This window comes from Mesoplodon bidens (assembly GCF_964165515.1).
Source record: "Mesoplodon bidens genome assembly, chromosome: 9".
NCBI lineage: Eukaryota > Metazoa > Chordata > Mammalia > Artiodactyla > Ziphiidae > Mesoplodon > Mesoplodon bidens.
The window spans coordinates 67398266-67416688 of record NC_138166.1 but is presented as its reverse complement, the minus strand read 5'-3'; positions in this window follow the sequence as shown (position 1 = coordinate 67416688).

Sequence of the window (18423 nt, the reverse complement as noted above, 5' to 3'; positions counted from 1 at the left end):
GGCATCTTTTTAAATTGCAGATTCTGATTCAGTATGTCTGGGATGGGGCCTAAGATTCCGCATTTCTAACAAGCTGCCAATTATTGCTGATGCCGCTGATCCATGGACTGCTCTTTGTGTTGTAAGGATCTAGGCAATTTCTGTGTTTCTGACACTAGCCCACATTCTTAACCCTCCTCATTTTCTGATTAATTAGATTATTGAATTCATCTAAAACAAATAGACTGCCAGTTATTTCTCTAGCAAGGATGGATTTATTTCATATCATTAGAGAATTGAAATGTGTGGTCGACTGCCATGATGAGCCACGTGCAAGTCCTTGCACAGCAAGGCAAGGAGAGTGCTTTTAGAGGGGAAAAGAAAGTTGGGAGGGATATAGTAAACAAAGAAGCCGTGGCTTTTAATAGGCTGAGTTCTTCCCAGGGAACAAGAGGAGTGTTTCTTCTTCCTGTTGCATTCTGATGTTGTCTCAGGACATGAGAGCTCCCTCTTTTGATTTCCTGACTTTATTTAATAATGGTTTTTGTTTATTAATTTTTTACTGACCATAGACTAAATTCCCCTGAGGGTATATAGATGCATCCCTGGTAACTCATCTCACCATCCTCTCTTGGGTTGGACTTTAATATTCTTCACCTCTGGGAGCCCCTCAGTATTTCAACATCTTAGTAGTCACTCAAAATAATTTATTTTACAAATGCTGTAACATTTGTGATTTACAGAAACCATGTGAAGTCAGTTCAACTTTATCAGGTTTAAAAAAGAAAAATCAAAGTTCCAGATAAGTTTCAAAATTTGTCCAAGGAGTTTCCATGGCACAACTCATAAAATCATAAGGACTCAATTCCAGGATATCCAATTTCAGGTTCAAAATTATTTTCCCTAAAACCACAGTTTCCTGTGTGAAATATTGGGTGGGCCAAAAGGTTCATTTGGTTTTTTCCATAGGACGGCTCTAGTAGCACTTAGTTGTCTTTAACTTTATTTGAAACAGTTTTATTAGATTGTATGTGACAGCTGTCATACTGCATTTAAAAAAGGACATCAAAATTGGTGAATTTTTGTGAAGCCATTTTAATATTGAAGATGGAAGGAAAAAAGCAACATTTTCGGCATATGCTTTATTATTTCAAGAAGGGTAAAAACGCAGCTGAAACACACAAAAAGATTTGTGCAGTGTATGGAGAAGGTGCTGTGACTGATCAAATGTGTCAAAAGTGGTTTGTGAAATTCCCATGCTGGAGATTTCTCACTTGGACAATGCTCCGTGGTCGGGTAGACCAGTTGAAGTTGACAGCAATTAAATCAAAACAATAATTGAGAACAATCAACATTATACCACGCAGGAGATAGCTGACATACTCAAAATATCCAAATCAAGCGTTGAAAATCATTTGCACCAGCTTGGTTATATGAATTGATTTGATGTTTGGGTTCCACATAAGTTAAGCAGACAAAACCTTCTTGACCATATCTCCACATGCAATTCTCTACTGAAATGTAATGAAAACGTTCCAATTTTAAAACAAATTGTGATGGGCGATGAAAAGTGGATACTGTACAATAATGTGTAATGGAAGAGATCATGGGGCAAGCGAAATGAACCACCACCAACCACACCAAAGGCCGGTCTTCATCCAAAGAAGGTGATGTTGTGTATATGGTGGGATTGGAAGGGAGTCCTCTATTATGAGCTCCTTCTGGAAAACCAAACGATTAATTCCAACAAGTACTGCTCCCAATTAGACCAACTGAAAGCGGCACTTGACGAAAAACGTCTGGAATTAGACAACGGAAAACGCATAATCTGATAACGCAAGACCGCATGTTTCTCTGATGACCAGGCAAAAACTGTTACAGCTTGGCTGGGAAGTTCTGATTCATCCGCCGTATTTATCAGACATTGCACCTTTGGATTTCCATTTATTACGGTCTTTACAAAATTCTCTTAATGGAAAAAATTTCAATTCCCTGGAAGACTGTAAAAAGCACCTGGAACAGTTCTTTGCTCAAAAAGATAAAAAGTTTTGGGAAGATGGAATTATGAAGTTACCTGAAAAATGGCAGAAGGTAGTGGAATAAAAGGGTGACTACATTGTTCAGTACAGTTCTTGATGAAAATGAAAAATGTGTCTTTTAATTTTTACTTAAAAAACTGAAGGCACTTTTTGGCCCACCCAATATAATGTTCTAATTCTCCTTACCTATTTGGACAACATATCAGCATAATAAACAAACAAGACTCCCATACATAACTTTATAGACTTGGATATAATACTCTACATAGATTTTAACTAAACTTCACAATACCCACATGAAGTACCATTATTCTCACATTAGTATAAAAGAGGAATAAAACAATTTGAAGTCACCTAGTTTGCCTGAGGCCAACAGAATGTGGAATACAATTTATGATAAATTCAACTCAGTCATCACCTTCCTTAGTCACACATTTTATAACAGAGAAGGTATAATTGGTTCACAGAGGAATACCTGTAAAGCTCATTCTATGGGTTACATGGAGTGTTAACTTACCTAATGAGCCCCTTTCAGAGGGAGCTGGTTATACTCAGTGAGTAATAGTGTCTGTCACAATTTACTATGTAACACAAAAATTAAAGCAAAACTTAACATTTTTATAAAAAGTAACACCTATAATACAATGTAATATGATTCCTAGTGGCTTCAGAAGAAAATGTGTTTTAAAAATATCAATATAAATTTAAAGAGAAATTATCCTTCACATTTTAATTATTGCTATATTTCTAAAATCAATGGAATTCCCATCATTAGACACACGTTTCCCTCTGCAGTCCCTGTGACCTGTGTTGGAGTGTCTACTTCTCCACTAGAGGAAAAAACACACAGAAAGAGGGAATTGAAGGCAGAGGACTAGAATGAGCTCCTTAACTCTGTACCAAATTATTATGGGAAAATGAGGCCTCATGAAACCTTTCCACTAGATTTAGGTCTTTTCAATATATCATCAAGCCCGTGATTTGAAGCACAGTTAGTGATAATGATAATATGTTTCATTGCTGGTTATTTTTACCCATTCTTGCACTGTCACTCTAGTGGCTCTGAGTGGATGAGATTTCATATACTGTCTATAGAAAACCTTAATGCCAAATTTCTCAGACATTGTTCACATTATTTGAAGTTTATTGGCAAGGACTTCATCCTTTCAGGACAGTGAGGAATTAGCCATGTTCCATGCCTTGGTGCAGTAACCTCCAAGTACTTTCTTCCATATGTAGTGGTAATATTATCCTTAGTTATTTTTATTTTTTCTTTATAGCAGACTTACTAAATTTGAAAACTGGAAACCATGGAAAATTATCTGAGACAACAAAACAAAGAAAGGATACATTACATAGTGTTAGTAGCAGTTCTGGCTGTATAAAAAAGATTGGAATAATGTGCATCCTCAAAAAGTTGAGAAGGGAAATGTATGTGTGATATCTGGAAAACATTTTATACTGTATCTGGTATTATCATCCTTTTTTCCCTTCATCCTTTATTATTTTTGCTTTCATTTTGCTCATTTTACTTTTGTTTTATACTAAGAGTAGTTTCTCTATCATGTGAAAATGAACTTCTAGTTAAAATTTAAAAAATATATATCATCACAGTTACATTACATTGAATGATTCAAACAAATTGCTTAAGCAAATTTAAGCTGCTTTATTCCCTGAATCATTTAGTCAAGCATAATGAAGTTAACCCAGCAGAAGTGTACTTATGGTTTAAAACAACTGAGACACATTAACATTATCAAGCCTGTGGAAAAAATAATGAATTTTGCTTTGTTATGATGCATTTCACTTCCAACTTCCAAGGACAATTACTGTGCACTTTTGTTTATGATGTAGAGTGTTGTCTGTGACATTTGGCCATTTAGAACACTACATTAAATTGAGTATTGTAAATTGTTTCCTTTTATTTAGAAGAAAGAAAAAGATATTGAAAATAAAATGTAGAGCTTTCTGAATAAAATGGGACTTTATGAGTTTGTTTCCTGTGTTCCAAATTTCTACACTTTTCTGTTATTTCATTTTAAAAGAACTCTTCATTTAAAATAGTCGATTCCATTTTGAAAATGGGGCTCTGGACCCATAAAAAGCAAAAACCATTTTCATTACCCGAACACTGGCCGAAAATGAAATAGCTGTAAAGTATAATTATATGCATGTACTATAAAACATATTTCTAGTTTGATACTAATTTCGGGTAAATAAAATTCCCAAGACACATTTGCTTCTGTATTTCATAGACTTCTTTATATGCTCCCAGCCAATTTTTTCTTTGAAGGATGTTTGTTAGTTTGAATTTAATGCATATAATCAAACTTAATTTCTAATGTCAATAAATTGTATATCAATATGTATTAACACTAAGAGAATTCGGAAACATGACGTGGTATAAGAAATAAGTAAATGCCACATTACTGGATGTCTACAAAAGGCTACCTTTCTCCTAACACAATGATGCGTGCTTTACAAATAAAAATAATAGTTTGTGCTGAGATAGTTGTCTAATGAATTTCTGAAAATCTCAAATGACCTCAATATGGATCAAGCCTCAAATACAAGGGTGTTTGCTACCAAATTCCTGGATGAAAATGCATGAAGAATACTAATAAGTTATTATATAGCAAAGGAAGATAGAGGCCTTCCTAGTTTCTTTGAACAATGTAGGCAGCCAGCTTTATCATGCCAGTCCCCAGAGCTATTTGGGGGAAATTTTTCTTTTTCTATAAAATTCCATATGATTCTTATTCTGTGAATACCAGCCAGGTCTAGATATGCAATTGCTAAAATGATTGCAGTGTCGGGCTTCTTTTTTTCTTTCAGGTGACACCAATCTCAGTTTTCTTGGGCAAGGAGATATAGACTAGATATAGCCTCTCTCAACTTGCTAAAATACTATAAAACAAATATCATAAAAAATCCAGTACAAAAGAATAGATATTGTATTGAATATTGGAGGACTTTGCATTAAGGCATATGGATCTGGAATAAGAAAATAATCTTCAAAATACAACCATAATTTTTTTCTTGTTGTACCCATTTCCACATTTAAAAAAACCCAGATTTTCAAGGAAAAAAATCAAAGTGAACACTGTTCCTCCTCCTTTGTCTTTCTTCCTCCTCTGACTCACAGAACAAAGATATCTAACAACAAACCAAACAGGGGAACTCTTTCAATAATGTGTGGAAACTGATTCTGGGGGCAGCTAGAGCACATGTTCCAAAGAGATTTTTATCATCCAAGGTTTGAACCATATGAAATTGCCAATATCTGAATGCTTTTTGCCAAAATGACAGAATAACTCACTTTAATCTATTATCACCTTTCAGAGACACCAATTCCCGAAAACCACAGGATATGAAAGAAGAGGAAGTGCTTAGAACTATTTCACCCCAAGTGAGGTAATGCCCTTGAGCTTTGTTGGGAGTAGGCGGGGTTTTTTTGTTTGTTTTTTTAAGAAATTTTATCTTTCTGGGAGAAAGAAATTCATAAGGTCAGAAATAGAAAAGAATAAATATGAAAAATAACTAAAAATCCTGTTCATTTTTAAGAAAAAATTGCAAAGTCGGCAAACCATTTATCTAACCTAATCAATCAAAAAGTGAGAAGTCAAAAATACACATGGTTGGTATAGTTTTTAAAATATAAGAAATTAATTAAGACACTACTTTGCAGATGTGTCTGAAGTGCAATTGAAAATTGTATATATAATGGATAATTTCAAAGGAAGATATGCTGTTAGTCAAAATCTACCCCACTAGAGATAGAAAGTTCAAATAGACCATCTCCCACTGAAGAAAATTTTATTAATGAACCACCTACAAAAATATCATCAGGCCCAAGTAGATTCAAAAGGAAATTCTGATTATTGCAATGCTACACAAGTTATTCCAGAGAATAGAAAATGAAGGGAAATTTAGAAACTCTTTCTTTTTAATGAGTAAAATAAAATGAGATTATGATAGCACACACACGGAAATTAATAGGCCAATATCATTTATAAATATTGATTTTAAAAATTATATATACTATCACAGCAAGAAAACAATACACTATGACAATGTGAGATTTATTTCAGGAATCAAAGTTTTGTTTTTAATAGGAAATCCATTCGTACAATACATCAGAAATCAAGATTTAAGTATGCAGAAACAAACAGCAACAATAATATACATATGATATATTACGTATGTATACATATATATGAATATTATATATGTATAACATATATACATATATAACAACTATATATATATATATATATATATAATTATAGCAAAACTATCACAGAATAACCAAAGAAGATGAAATATTTTGGAACAACTTTAATAAGTCATCAAACCTGTGAAAGGAAAATTTTTAGGCATTCATGAAAGGCACAAAAGTAGACTTGAACAAATGGAAAAATATCCCTTCATTCTTGGATAAGATGAATCTATATCATAAAGAGGTCAGTTCTACCCAGTTTAACTTATACATTTTATACAATCTCAATAGAAATAACACTTTTTGAAGAAGATAGACAAATTGATGCTAAAGTTCATATAGAAAGAAAAACAGACAAGGATATCTGGGAAAAAAATGGAAAAAAAAAAGCTATGCGGAGGGACAGGGGAGGACTAGTCCTGCCAGATATTAAGGCATTTGAAACCTCTGTAAATAATACAGTATTGTACTGATACATGAATAAAGAGGCCAGTGAAACGGAATCCATAGAATGACATACATACATGCATATATATATATATATGCAAATTTAGTAAATGATAAAGAAGCCATTTCAAATCACAAGGGAAAAGATGAGTGTTTTAATAAGTGGTACTGAGGCAACAGAATAGCCACTTGGAAAAGAGAGCAAATTAAATTCCCTATCACAACATATCCAAAAATATGCTCCAAATAAGTCACAGATCTAAATGTAACAAATGAAACCATACAGGTCCTGAAGAAAATATAGGTGAATTCTTCTATAACTTGGCACTGGGAAAGGTTTCTAACTATGACCTAAAATCCAGATGGACAAACAAATATTTGACTAAATTGAGATAATAAAAAATATCTTTGCAGTTGAAAGAAAAATAATTACAGACTAAGAGACAAACTTGCAAAAGTATTATATAACGCCACAAAAAAATATTTACAGCATATCATAGGAATAGGATACTATGCACAATACACATTTTTTTAATTTAAGGGAAAGGTACAAAAATCCTATAGAAAGAATGAACAAATGAAATTACCATAATTTTAAGAAAAAGATATTAATGCCATCCTTAAACATATGAAAATATATTCACCTTCACTCATAATAAGAGAAATACAAATTAAAACCAAACTGAGACTTCAGTGCTTTCCCACCAAGATTAATAGAAAACAGAAACAAAATAAAAAAACAAACTTGAAAATATCTTCTGCTGGTGAGGCTGTCACACATTGCTGGTAGGAGTGTAACATGGTATAACTTATATGGAGGAGAATTTGAAAATATCTCTTGATCCATCAGTTTCTTTCACAGGGATTTGCTCTAAAGATTCAGCCCTATCATAAGAAAATACAGTTGCACAAGATAATTCATTGAAGCATTATTTACATTGGAAGAATATTGGAAATGACCTAAAAGCCCATACTTGGGATATTGGCTGAATATCCTAAGGTACAATGGAGTCCTAGGCAGTTACTTTAAAGAATGAGAAAGATCTCTATGATCTGATGCAGAGAGATTTCCAGGTTATACTGTTAATTTTTTTAAGTGCAATACTGATTTCATATCATGCTAACTTTTGAGTAAGAAATAAAAGGGGGAAATAAAATGTCCCTCTATCTACTCATCTATTGTGAAAAAGAAATACAAGAGATAAACTGGAAAATGAAGTGAGTTAATGTCAAAAATGGTGTGAATGTGGACTGGTTGGTGGGTGGAGTAGCTCTTTTTGTAGCATACATTTTGTAGTTTTGATGTTGGGAACCACAGTACATTCTACATACTTAAAAACTACAAGCAAAACAACAAAATGAGGAAATAACCAAAAAAATCCAGAATAGAATACAAACAGAAACATATGAACCTAAACAAATTCCAGATTGATAGTTTAACTTTAGTAAAAAGAGAGAAAAGAGTACTAGCTCAAGTAACTTTTGAACTCACTGTTTTGAGTCCATATACTCAATCTAAAGATGGCGAACAATGTAAACATACATTGAACTCTAATTAGAGTATTTTTCCTCAATGGTATGGATTAGCAATTCTGAAAATACATTTTGTGTATGGCTGGCGGAAATAAATGATAAATATATTGAGATTGGTGGGATCCAGGTTCCTCACTACCAGATAAGAGAGTTATTAATATGGTTAGAGGATGTGCTGGATGAACTTTGGGTTGTTAAATTGGAATTGGAGAGATCAACATTAGCTCACCGTTTATGGTTTTAAGAGAGATAGGTGATAGATAACGAATAGATGTATATATCTTTTAGCTCTGTCTTCTAATCAGTCTAGAATCAAAAATACCACAGTAGCATTGAGCACAGAAATTCTCAGATCTGTTTCTAAAAGGAACCGGGGCCCTTTGAAAAAATCGGTGATTCCAGAATTGATACAGGACAGTACAAACCATTAGAGGTAACCAGAGAAGAGCAACAGTCACTTAAATACACTGAGTTGTCAAATAATGAATAAACAAGCAAACAAACAATAAAGCAGTCACCATAGGAGAATATTTGAACTTGTAACTTAGGAAAATATACAACAGTTATCCTAAAATAAATATTTTTTCTTTTTTAAAAAAAGGTCATCTACAAGAGAAAAAAGAACCACAAAAACGTTTGGCTTGTGATTTCTCCTTAACAACAATACAAAGAGATTACACCTACAGTATTTTGAATATAAGGTATGGTGCTCCAAAAAGTAAGTCATCTTTCAATTATTATGGAAAGAGAAAGAAATTCTTATCAAATTCACCTGTTCTGTTAAGTCATTCATCCGTTCTATTATGGACATCATAATAATCATATTTATGGCCAAAAGGAAGTGTCATTTGGCTATATCACTTTGGTTGTATCGACCCACCATTATTTGGCTTAATTGAGTAGTTTACACACTGCATAAAAACTCATAATATGTTTAAAGTTAAGGGAAAGTAAAACCCTGTGAAAACAATGGCAGTGTTTTATTAAAAATAAGTACTAAATTATTTATTGAAAAAAAAACTTTCATCTAGATTTTTTCCTTACTTTCAATTAATACACTGCCACCTTCTAAAAGATTATATTATTCTCTTTTTGGAGGGCAAGGATAGCAATTCTGAACAGGTCACTTAAGTTGCTTCTGTCAATTCAATAAAATAAAATTTCAAAAAATAGAAAAAAAAGGAAAGATGGCAGTCAGTAAAAATATATGGGGCAGGTGCAGGTATAATTTCCTTAAAATATATAAAATTTCTTATTACATAAATTTTAAAATAATTTAAAACTTTAAAAATCAATAAAATCCCTCTATTATTGCAGTAAAACATAATGTAGAAATAAATGGTGTGAAAAATAAGAAAATAAATGATGTAAAGAACAGGTGATCAGGCTTCCCTGGTGGTGCAGTGGTTGAGAATCTGCCTGCCAGTGCAGGGGACACGAGTTCGAGCCCTGGTCTGGGAAGATTCCACATGCCGCAGAGCAGGTAAGCCCGTGCGCCACAGCTACTGAGCCTGCGCGTTTGGAGCCTGTGCTCCGCAAAAAGAGAAGGCCGCGACAGTGAGAGGCCCACGCACCGCCATGAAGAGTGGACCCCGCTCGCCGCAACTAGAGAAAACCCTCGCACAGAAATGAAGACCCAATGCAGCCAAAAATAAATAAATAAATTTATTTATTAAAGAAAAAAAGAACAGGTGATAATCTACCCAGAGAAAAAAGATAATCATTTAACCAATTGTGAGAAAGTTGCTAAATTCAAGAAGAACATCAGATCTCTAAAGCTTCCTACTCACCAAACATAATCAATAGAAAATATAATTTAAAGTCTCATAGTAGCAACAAAAATATATAGTACATAGTTATGAAGTAAAGAGTAAACATTCAGCACTGTAATGGGAAAAAAATACAAAAATATAAGCGTGTATAAGACCCAAATAAATGTAGAAATATAGCATGTTCATGAATGGGGATACTTAATGTTATAAGTAATTATCCCCAAATTAATCTCCGTGTTCAGTGTTTCCCTGTCAAACCCTAAGTTTTAATTTAAGGATGGTAACAAAGGGAAGATAAAATTCATTTAGAAAAGTGTATGCAAAAATAGCAAACCTTTTTGAAAGAGAAAAATCATAGAACAAATGTAATATGAAACTTTAATAATTGAAATGCCATGGCATTTGTGTGTATTAGATAAATAGATCATATATGCATGTATAGAAATGTATTACATTAGAAGTGTTCTGCTTAGAAAGAACAGACTATTCAGTAAATTATATTGAGACATTTTGCTATGTATTTGCCAGGTAGATTCAGGTTCTAAATACAAGGAGCAACACTATAAAGTATTAGAGGAAAATATAAAATAATATCTATAAGACACAGGGTAGGAGAATTTTTAAAAAAGTAAAATTTAAAAAGCAAAGCTCTAAGAATCTAGCTACCTCAAAATTTCAAACAAATCCTGTGTATGAAAAACCACCATAACCAAAGTAAAAAGACTAGCTATAGACTTAGAAGAAAACAAACTTGAATCCAAAATTTATTTATTTATAGCTAAGTTAAAGATAAGCAAACAAATAAAAAATTGCTGAGGAATTAAAACAAATAAGTTGCCTATAAAAATTGCAAATATACATATGAAAAAGTTGCTCAATCCAACTAGGTGACATGAGCATGCAAATTAAAATATCTATGAAATGTCATCTCTAACCCATTATGCTGGCAAAAATCAAAAAGCTTAAGAATATAAACTATAGGTAAGTATGTAGAGAAGGATACAGCCGTACAGTGCTGGTGGCTGTGGAACTTCATGCAGTCACTTTGAAGGGCAGCCTGGCAATATTTAAACATTCTCAATATACATATTGCATGACAACAATTCCTTTTATTTTTCCTACACCAGAGAAACACTCATATATACACCAAATGAAGCATGTACAGGATACTAATTTTAAACAACCCAAGGTACTATCAGAAGAGAAAAGCCTAACTAAAATGTATTTTGTACAATGGAATAATATGCAGCAGTTAAAAGCAAGAGGTAGATCTGCATGTATCTACATAAATAAAACTTCAAGATATTGCTACAAACAAAAAGCAGGTTGAAGGACATTTCATAAAGAATAATATGTTTTTGAAATGTTTTTTGAAAAACAAAAAAAACACAATCTTATGTTTTTGTTTTGTTTTGGCTGCACCACACGGCATGTGGAATCTTTGTTCCCCGACCAGAGATCGAACCTGTGCCCCCTGCATTGGAAGCACAGAGTGTTAACCACTGGACTGCCAGGGAAGTCCCCCAAACAATCTTATATTTTATGTGTGTGTGTACGTGCATATATTAAAAGTTAGGTAATAAAAATAATAGGATTGAAGTTGGTGATCTGAGGGCATATATGCTTTATCTGTAGTATTTTATTTTTATAGTAGTAATTATTCACATATTATCTATGAAGGACAGAAAGAGATAGTATACAAAAATAGAAATATGCATGTTTTTAATCATATGTAATATATGCTAAGTCATGTATACTTGAGAAAGGCAAATTACATCAATCACACCTGTTTTATCTCTTACTCTCATAAGGATTACAAACATTAATTATATACTGGGAAAAGTTCTGTTAAGAGGTACTTTCATACCTTCTGGGTAGGAGTATATATTGCTGCATCTTCTTTAGACGATGGCCCTCAGGGTAACTTACTTTGCACTGTAAGCACATTTATAGTCTTAGAGTTTTTTTTTTTTTTTCTTTTTACTGCATGCATGTGTCAATGTTAACAGAAAATATAAAAATAACAATTAACTATTAAATAATTAAAAGTAAAAATTAAATAGAGCAAGAATAACCATGTGTTGCTTAGGTAGAGATAATACTTTTAATCTTGAACATATAAATAAATCTTAAAAAGCCAAAGAATCCATTAGTATTGTGAATGATTAAGGATATCTGTAGAGTAATATGGTAACAAAGATACTTTGCTTGAACCAAGCTGTGATCAAGCTCCTGAACCTTCCCCTAGGCCCATCTGTGTACTTCCTTGTAAAATCCAATCCCTGCTAAGTCAGTTTAACCAGAACCCTCGCCCTGGATACCTGATTCCGGTAATATCTGATCAAATTCTTCATTTTGCACCATCTCCCAGGTGATGTCTGATCATCCTGGACTGGTAGGTAGGTTTAGCCAGAATCCCTCCTTACCGCTCAGGTTTCCTGTTAGTAGATTTTCATCCACTAACCCACATCCTGCTCCTTGGCTCTAAATTCCCACTTGCCCATGTTGTGTTCATATGTGAGACCAGTTCTATACTGTCTCTTTTCCCCTATTGCAATAGTCCTGAAAAAAAACCTGTTTTTACTGCTCTATTGCCCAGCTCTCCTTTTTCTTTTACAATAGGATGAACACATATACACACACACACACACCACATAATCAAGTAGGAAAATATAAAAGGGAATCACCTCATTGAAAATGGCAACAGAAAGGTATTTAGGGATCATTTTAATTTATAAAAGATGTGTGAGGGCTTCCCTGGTGGCGCAGTGGTTGAGAGTCCGCCTGCCGGTGCAGGGGACACGGGTTCGTGCCCCGGTCTGGGAAGATCCCACATGCCGCAGAGCGGCTAGGCCCGTGAGCCATGGCTGCTGAGCCTGCGCGTCCGGAGCCTGTGCTCCGCAAGGGGAGAGGCCACAACAGTGAGAGGCCTGCCTACCGCAAAAAAAAAAAAAAAAAAAAAAAAAAAAGATGTGTGAAACAAATTGGAAGAAAACTTTAAAAGCTGACTAAAAGGAAGACATATTAAGTCATCACATACCAAGACAGGTTTCCCAAAGTTGGCTTGTGCCCAGTATCCATTCTGGTTCGTTGTTGGTTCCATTCTGAGTAGTCAGTATCTATGCTACACTCTGTTAAACATATTTTAATATCATCCTGACTTAGAAATATATGAGAAAATATATGTAAATGGAGAGAGAGAACATGAAATATTTTCCTATATGTGATTTCTGAGTTTATTCAATACCCAATGATGGAGGATGAGAGATTGACCTTTGCTGGTAAAAATATAAATCTTTCCTCAAAGTGAAACTTCCTATACATTTGTATTTCATTTTAGAGGTAAATACTTTTTAAACACTTAGGGTCAAAATTTAATATTTTAGGAGTTGAACATAGCATTTGTCTTATGGGAAAAGAACTGTCATTTTTTAAATGAAAATCTTGATAAATCATTCGGAAGAGGGTGGCTTTGTTGTTTGGCAGCCAAAGTGAAAAAGGCAGTAGCCAAACAGTGTTGCTTAGCAAGGAGCCAACATTTCGGGAAGATGGCGAAAACAAAGGACAGAAAAGAAAGCACAAGAGAGAAGGAGGTAAGATGGCATGAGGTTGGGGTACTATGTAAGAAATCTGTAGTGGTTGGCGGCTACAGAGGCTGAGCATTGCTTGCCCAGGAAGGGCCCAAGATGTGGTGGGATGGACTCAAATGTAGTATGCAAACAGCAAAGGTCCAGAGTTGCCAGGAATTATGATGGAAAATTCATCTGAAATACCACTGCAGACTTCCAAACTTTCAGTGGTCTACTAGAGGGGCCTCAAAGAAGACCTGCAGACCTTGGAAATAATGAGATATTAAGTTTCAGATCCAACTACTTGTGTGACCTCATTCTCAGCCACAAGGTCTGGGGTACTTTGGTTTCCATAAACCTTTGTATGTTGATGCTATTATTAATGATACTAGCAACTTAGTTCATGAATTGCTGACAGTAAAGATAGGTGAGATAAAAGCTAAACAAAGGTGGCAGTTTTGACATCCTGCAATTCTCTGAACAGTGAACAAAGTCTACATCAACTCAAATTGCACAGAGGAAAGTTAATCACCAGAAAATTAAAGTCAAGCCTACTCATCGGCTCTGTTTTTGCCAGTGCTGCACAAGTGTCAGCTTTATGGCAAGGAGGAGATGTAGCAATCAATACAAAAAGTAAACAAGTCTGAATGGAATCAGAGTGAATCCTAAACACCTATCCTCTCTGGTCAACAATAGATCAGTGAGACAGTGAGCTGGGGGGAGGGGTGTGTATGCACGAACACCCATGTGTTCATGCACATGCATGTATGTAAGTGCAGAACAGGCTGGGGAAAATTCAAACATTAAGAGCCATTAAGTGACAAGGTACTGCTAATTGTCAAGACTTTTTTTTTTTTTTTACATCTTTATTGGAGTATAATTGCTGTAAAATGGTGTGTTAGTTTCTGCTTTATAACAAAGTGAATTAGTTATATATATACATATGTTCCCATATCTCTTCGATCTTGCATCTCCCTCCCTCCCACCCTCCCTATCCCACCCCTCTAGGTGGTCACAAAGCACCGAGCTGATCTCCCTGTTCTATGCGGCTGCTTCCCACTAGCTATCTATTTTACGTTTGGTAGTGTATATATGTCCATGCCACTCTCTCACTTTGTCACAGCTTACCCTTCCCCCTCCCCATATCCTCAAGTCCATTCTCTAGTAGATCTGTGTCTTTATTCCTGTCTGACCCCTAGGTTCTTCATGACATTTTTGTCTTTTTTTTAAATTCCATATATATGTGTTAGCATATGGTATTTGTCTTTCTCTTTCTGACTTACTTCACTCTGTATGACAGACTCTAGATCCATCCACCTCATTACAAATAGCTCAATTTCATTTCTTTTTATGGCTGAGTAATATTCCATTGTATATATGTGCCACATCTTCTTTATTTATTCATCCGATGAAAGACTTATTTTTAAAAGTTACATATGTTCTATTAGATGTAAGACATTTTTCTTTCTTCATTCAGTCCTGTATTCGGTCTTTTCTTCCTTTATTATGTGTCATTTCTAAAGTAAAAATTACAGTATGAATCTATTAGGTACTATTTCTAAAATAAAAATTACAATATGAATCTATTAGGTGCTATTTAAAAAAATTAACAGTATGAAATTAATTAAGCCAATCAGAGTGCACAGGCAATGTTTCTACCCTCATGGGCCTTATCAGTGTGTTCAGTGCCTCAGAGAAACATAGCTGGGGTGTCTTGGGGATATGGGAGAATGATCTCTGCTCTCACACAGTCACACATTCATATCTACATACATTGTGGCTTTGTGGTTACATAAACAAAAACACTTTTTTAAGATGAATTAAAAGGATGAGGACCTTTTTTGATATTAAGAGTATATAAACAAAAATAGCAATGAAGCCTATACACTCTTTCTCACAGAGTAGGAAGGAAGCGTGGTATAGCTGTCATTAGTATAAGTGAAATAATATAATAAAAAACACTATTTACATTAAACAAACATCTTCAAGTAAATTCAAGTGTATACAGTTTTCCACTTTGTGTGTGTGTGGTGGGGGAGAGAGAGAGAGAGAGAGATAAGGGGCAAGAAGAGAATAGAACCACCAAAACATTGAGCAGTGCACCTATTCCAAGCACAGCAGGTGTGTTTAGAACAATTCTGTGAAATAAAATGCATTATCTGCATTTTACAGATGAAAGAACACTTAAGAGAGATTGTAAAGACACTGGCGGATTTACATTTCTAAAATTTTCAGCTTGAAAATGACTTTGAAAATATGCCGAGTATTTTCTTATCAGCTTATAAAATCTGTTAATTGCAATACTGAAGTTATAGTGTGGCCTGAATTTGAAAGAAAATAACACATTTCTGCCTGACTCCATGTAGTGCTCTATTTCTTAAAACCTTCACAAGTGGAAAAGGCCTGACAAGACAAACAAAATGAGTGCTAGAAGGAATAATTGTTGGAAGGATTAGTGAAAGTAGTATCCCCATTTTCAAAAAGCATCTATATCTAGCAAAACAGTCATATCCATGGTAATTTGGTGGTGATTTCAAGGTTTACCTAACCAAAACCGTGAGCTTCAAGGTTTTCAAGTATCCTAATACGATCACTCTAAAAGTTCTGAAAGAATATGCTTTTTAACTGACTTAATAGATCTGGTTGCTTAAGTGAAGTAAATGTCAGACTAAGACATCAGGAGGACTTGGATTTTTACTCTTATCCATGTTCACCCAACAGAAAGGATTGGTTTTAAGAAATGGGTCACTGGTTTTGACCACGGATGGAGATGCAAAAATGTTGTCTCATTAAGTGCTATCCTGGCACCAGCTGAGACTAATGACAACAAGTCAGCAATATGACAGTGCAGAACACATAAGAGAGATAAAGAGGGCAGAGCAGGAAAAAGAGGCCAAGGACTAAATGAGACATAAAAATTTTAAGTGGAGACTGACTATGGTAAAAACAAAAAGGTTTTAAATGGCATCTTTGAGGAGAAGTTAATTGGATTAATAAATAGATAGATAATAACTGAGTGTTAAAATATTTGCCTTTATTGTAAACGAAGTATCTGGAATCAGATAAACCAAATCTTTCGGGGAATGTCTTGGAGAACATTTTAAAATAAAGATATAGGAACAATTTCCGACTAACATACGATTGCCTTTGCAAGAAAGTGGGTGATTACAACTTATTTGATGGTGAATGAAAAGTTCCATCTGTAAAGTATTTTAAGAAAGCCCCCTAGCAACCTGTGTTTGCTGTTAATTTGCTTTCTAAATTTTTCTTTATAGATACTCTGAAGGAAATATTGTATAACCTCTTTCAAAATTATAAAAAGTATAAACCGTTGAAATAGAAATTAATGAGCTTTCACTATATTACATTTGTGACTCAGGATAAAAAGCTACTTAACTGCTAGAATAAGCAGATAATTTAATAAATATAGTAAGGCTCTGGATATTCTACTGAGTGAGCCATGCTAAAAAAACATTTCCATCTCCATTGTCTGGGCATCACTCTTGCATTGGATTTGCCAATGAACTCTAGTGGCTGGATTAGTGAGTTGAGACATCCATGACGGTGTTTGAATTAGTAAGACACAGGGTCTGCTTAAATCACTTCACCTGTATGTGTTGATTTTGTGAGCTCCTTGCCCATAAGTATGCTCAGAGGGTTCATTAGACACTTTTCTGTGAGGATTTTATATTTTCTCAGAAAAAGCTACTGCAAAATTTAGTAATATCACTTTATTATCTATTACCTATTATTCCCCCATTACCTATTTTTCTTTTCTCTAACACCTTGTGGAGGAAAAAAAAAATTGTAAAGTTTCCAGTTGAATCTCCATTGAGATAGTTACCAGTGCAAGGAAAATTCTTTATGGCGTCTACTTTGGTGCTAGTACCATGTCACCTCTCTTCTCTTTTTCCACTTGCCTATCAGCCTGATCCCTACGTTTTTGTTTGTTTGTTTTTGATTTTTTCCTTCAGAGAGACTTCAGATACATTAGAAAGTGTCTCTTCTTTGTAGTTATTGGGCATGCTCAGCACTGAAGGTCATTTTGAGTTCCTCCTGGAATCTTAAAATTTTAATAAAATATTCCAGATAACAAATTTTTCTCTTCATTTGCATATCTCTTTTTTTCAAAGATTCCCCCTGGGAAATAGACATGAAAAAATTTTTTTCAAAGATATGAAAAATTTTTCCTACTTTTAGTAAGAGATTTTTTTTTCCCCAAATCAAGTAAAGATTAAGACCTTCCCCCTTTGCAGAATTAAAATATCAGCCGAAGCAATGACGGGGAGGAAAGGAAAAAAGAAGAGAAGAGGATGTCGCTGAAGTAAAAACTAAGGACTTCATGAATCTAAGTAGAACATAGTAGTGAAATTTGGTTTACTTCCTCATGAAAAACTGAATTAGATTAGAACTCTAGTTTTAACTTCAAATATTAACTGGTAAACTGGATTTCCTATCAAGATGTCACATGCATCAAAAGTCATATATGAAAACATGTAAGTGTATTACATCGATCAAATAGTTTTCTTAACTTTTTTAGTGAGTCAACTTTTCCCTATAGAAGGGTAACTCACACAAGAGTTTGCAGGTAATTTATGTCCTTTGCAAATGGAACGATTTCAATATATAGATTTTAATTTGTATCACATGACTTTAAATAACAAGGTTGTGTATCACATGTACTTTAGACAATGAGTTTCCTGAATATGAGTGAGATACAAATCTCTAAAAAAATCTTAACGAAGACAATAATTTTCTAAATACCTGTGCAATAAACGGTTTAAAAATTTCTAGCACTTTACCCTTATTAGGTGAGAGAAAAGCAGAGAAATAATCAGGAAGGACATAGAACTGCATTGGAGGAT